The following is a 4,848-nucleotide window of genomic DNA, read 5'->3' on the forward strand; positions in this document are numbered from 1 at the left end:
TTTACTCTCAAGGGCAGCACTTTGGGAAGGAAGTGGTGAACCAGGGATTTGTCATTTTCCCTTACAAGTCTTTCTGTACTATTAACACATTAATAATAATTTGTTCTAAGCATTTTAAAAGACATATGTTGGGGAGGAAGAAATTTTCCTCTACCCTTCTAGGTTCTGCTGGCTGGTCCAAGAATTAAATTCACATAGACAGATTGCCAGGATGAAATCAAACAAAAGTTTAATAACACGTATACAGGGGAGAGACCCAGGAGAACTGAGTAACTTACCAAAATGGCCAAAGCCCTCACTTTAAATACCATCTTCCGCTTAAGACAAAACAGGATGTTGGGGATAGTGTCTTGGGACTTCAAAGGGGAGGAAGGCAATTGACATGGAGATGGAAAAGCAAATGTTTGGCAAACATGGGACCCAGAGTGAACTCTGATCTCTAAGCCCAGCCTGAGTCTCCCTCACCACGCCTAGTCCACACTCTTGGCGGACGTGTCTGGTGAACGCTGGGACAGGCCCTCCATCGAAATTTTTTTAGGCTGTTGGGGAAAAGTTAAGGGTTCTTCCTGAATCTTTAGGGCCTTGATTATTTTCAGCTTGAAATAATCCCCAAGCCAAAAAGACATTTCAGGATGGCAAATTTTGCTCCCCTACACATAAAATTATAAATTATCTTAGATAAGGAGAGAATAGGATCATGAAGCTAAATTATGTATTTAAAATTTTTACATACTAAGTATACCAAGATAATCTTACATCTGAAAACAAGGAAAGTCCCTTCTCACTTGCGGTAGAGATATCTGACCTGAGCCCGTCAGAGGAGGCCTGGTAATTAGTCATAGCAGGGCTTGGGAAGCCCCTCTTTTCACACTTCATAAGAGAAATGAAGCTAGTTTTCAATCTACTAAATAGATACCATTTGAACAATAAGATGAAATTTTAAGCATTAGCAATCACAAGAGGTCTTACAACTCAGGAAGAGGAATGAGTGTCCAAAAGGTGCCTTTTGTCCAACCAGAGGGTCTCTGGTCATAGATGAAAGATAAGCTTAGAGAGTGATCTTTAATGACAGGAAAGGGCTCTGGACTCTTGTAAGTGTTGATAAAAAGACTCTGGTAGTATAAGCACCATTCTCTACTGTATTTATTAATCTAGAGACTATATTTTCAGCCCTAGTGTTAAATGCATCTCATCAACTCTTACAAATTCAAACTAGTAGTAGATTAAACATTAGTAAATTAAGTGGTTTGGATAAGAAGTGGGTGCCTAAGGCCTTACATATCTTTAAACTGGGATCTTTTAGACACAAGTAATGATACATATCGATTTGTTGCCATCTAGTGCTCACCGCTGTAGAGACCTGGATTCAGTGTATGCTGAATTTTTTTTTTTCTTTTTCCTTCCTTAGTCTCTGCAGCAGTTTGTTTTTCATGGGGCCCTCTGAGACCCAAATCAAAACATTCTCCTAATAAAATGGTATTCATATATAGACAACAAATCTATAAATAGCTTTATACACTGTGGGAAGCTCAGTGAATTCTGACCTAACCCATATCTACAGGTTCATCAAGTTTTCTTAGCATGCCACCCTACAGAAAGTTTATAAAGAAGGCTCAATTCCTTCAGCAAGTCATCTGCTAAGCTTGAATGACAATCACTATTACAAGGTAATTACTATTAACTCATAAAATTCCCTGCAACATGTATTAAGAGTTGAGAGAGAAGGAATTCCTTTTTACCCAATATGTCAAAGAGATACTCCATGGAAAAAAAAAAAAATTCTGAAAATCAGCTAGAAATGCTGACTAAATTGCATCATTGAACTCATTGAAAAGCAAATGAAATTCTCAAGGGCCCAAAGAGAAGAGAGAACTGAAACAAGTGTGGTAAGCAGGCACTGAAGATGTGTCTAACCTCGAGGCATTTGCTGATACCCTGAATGTAGTCCGAGAATGTAATGGCCTCCCAAGACACAGGAGATGAGGCCTTGTTCAGCATAGGAACTAAGATCTTTGCATAAAACTGGAATCCTCAAAAGACTACACTAGCAAAGGGAGACAAGGAGGCTTGAATGTCTAGGCTAAAATTTGGGTAGAGAAAAAAACAAATCTTCCCTTTGAATTATAAATGTGGCCTTTCTTACATGGGATTTGGATTTAAATCTATACTAACCTGATAGGTTGCATATGGGTTATAAGAAGAGGAGAAAGGTCAAAGATTACTCCAAGGTGTTTAGTGTTTGGCTTGAGTAACTGGAAAAAAATGGAGTTGCCATTATGTGAGATGGAGAAAGTTTCAAGTGGGGTTTGTCTGAGGAGGCGGAAGATTAGAAGTTCAGTGTCAGAAAAGATAAGTTTCAGATACTATTAGACATCTAAATAGCGATACCTAGCATGAATTTGGATACATGAGTCTGAAGTTCAGGAGAGAAGCATGGTCTGGGGAGATATCTTTCGGAGTAGTCTGTCTGACCATGGGGTTTTACAAACTAGAAGCAATCACCAAAGGAGTAAGTATAGAGCAGAGGTCCAAGAGGTTAGCTCTAGGATGTTCCAATATCAAGAGGTAAAGAAGATAAGCAAAAACTAGCAAAGGTAACTTAGGAGGAAAAGCAGGAAAATGTGCAATCACCAGTCAGAAAATATACTAAGAGAATTTACTGCATTAAAAATAGCACTAAGGACTTCCCTGGTGGCGCAGTGGTTAAGAATCCATCTGCCGATGCAGGGCACAAGGGTTCGAGCCCTGGTCCGGGAAGATCCCACATGCCGTGGATCAACTAAGCCCGTGCGCCACAGCTACTGAGCCTGCATGCTGCAACTACTGAGCCCACATACCACAGCTACTGAAGCCCGCACGCGTAGGGCCCGTGCTCCGCAACAAGAGAAGCCACCGCAATGAGAAGCCCACGCACCGCAATGAAGAGTAGTCCCCGCTCACCGCATCTAGAGAAAGCCTGCGCGCAGCAAGGAAGACCCAATGCAGCCAAAAAAATAAATAAAATAAAAAATAAATAAATTTTAAAAAAATAGCACTAAAATTATATAAAATACTGAGGAATAAACCTAATAATAATGTGAAAGACTTAAATGAAAGTTCTCTTAATTTTAAAAACCCACCATATTTGGCACTTTTATTATAATTGATAAAGAAACTTTGGAGGCTTCCCTGGTGGCGCAGTGGTTAAGAGTCTGCATGCCTAATACAGGGGACATGGGCTCGAGCCCTGGTCTGGGAGGATCCCACGTGCCGCGGAGCGGCTGGGCCCGTGAGCTGCAATTGCTGAGCCTGCGCGTCTGGAGCCTGTGCTCCCCGACAAGAGAGGCCTCCATGCTGAGAGGCCCGCGCACCGCGATGAAGAGTGGCCCCCGCTTGCCGCGACTGGAGTAAGCCCTTGCACAGAAACGAAGACCCAACACAGCCAAAATAAATTAATTAATTAATATTTTTTTTAAAAAAAGAAACTGTGGAGTCAAAATAACATATATGAATCATTAAAATGAATGAAATAGATGTATATTACTGACATAAAAAGCCCTCTGGAATAATAATACATGATAAACACAAAAACCATGTGGCAGGACAAAATCGATAGTATGAAGTTGTCTTTATAGTTTAGTATATTTAGTATATATGTGAAAGAAAGTCTGGAAGAATGTATAAAAGACTACTGCCAGTGATTTACATATGGCAGACTTTCAGTTTCCACATTATAAACATCTGGATGATTGTTTGAATTTTTACTGTAAGCACATATGAACATTATTAACAAAGTTAGAATTTTAATGATGTTTATATGGCATGTATAATTGCATGGAAAGGTATAACATAATGTTAATTCAAGAAAGCAGAAACAAACAGCTTACATATGATATGACCAAAATTAGAATATGCATGGAAAACAGACTGAAAAAAAAAATCCAAAAAAGTTAACTGAGAGTCTCTTTGGGAATGGTACTGCTTATTTTTTCCTTTTTCCTTGATTCTATGTCTTTTAAACTCTCTGTAACATGAGTTTTTCTTACTTTTGTTTTTCCTGTTTACTATGAAAATTTCCAAACACTCAAAGAAAAAGTATAATAAAATACCAGGTACTTATCAGCCAGCTTAAACAGCCATTAAAATTTAGATATATATGTGTCATCTTTCCCCCACCTGTTTTTTTTTTTTTTTCTGGAATATTTTAAAGCAAATCTCAAACATCTTGTCATTTTACTGTATAGACTTAAAATGATCACATTCTTATATTATCACAATACCATTTTTTCATCTAAAACAAAAATTCCTTAATATTGTATAATACTTAGCCCATACTGAAAAATCTGGGATTGCCTAAGACATGTCTTTATAAAGTTAGTTTTGAATGAGAATCCAAACAAGGTCCCATCACTGCATTCTGTTAAGCTTCCAGAATCCTTCTCCAGCAGTGTTATGGGCTAATTTAACCCTCCAAAATTCATATGTTAAAATCCCAACCCCTAGAACCTCAGAATGTGACTATTTTGGGAGATAAAGTCTTTAAAGAAATAAGTAAATTAAAATTAGGTCATTAGGGTGGGCCCTAATCCAGTATGACTGACGTCCTAAGAAGAGGAGATTAGGACACACACAGGTACAGAGGGAAGACTATGTGAAGCCTCAGGGAGAAGGCAGCCATCTACACACCAAGGAGAGAGGCCTCAGAAGAAACCAACACCTTGCTAACACCTTAATCTTGGACTTCTAACCTCCAGAACTGTGAGAAAATAAAAGAAAATAAAATAAACTGTTGTTTAAGCCATCCCATCTGTGGTACTTTGCATGGCAGCCCTAGAAAACTAATACAAGCAGTAAGGCCAACATCTATTC

This window comes from Eubalaena glacialis, chromosome 12, assembly GCF_028564815.1.
Source record: "Eubalaena glacialis isolate mEubGla1 chromosome 12, mEubGla1.1.hap2.+ XY, whole genome shotgun sequence".
NCBI lineage: Eukaryota > Metazoa > Chordata > Mammalia > Artiodactyla > Balaenidae > Eubalaena > Eubalaena glacialis.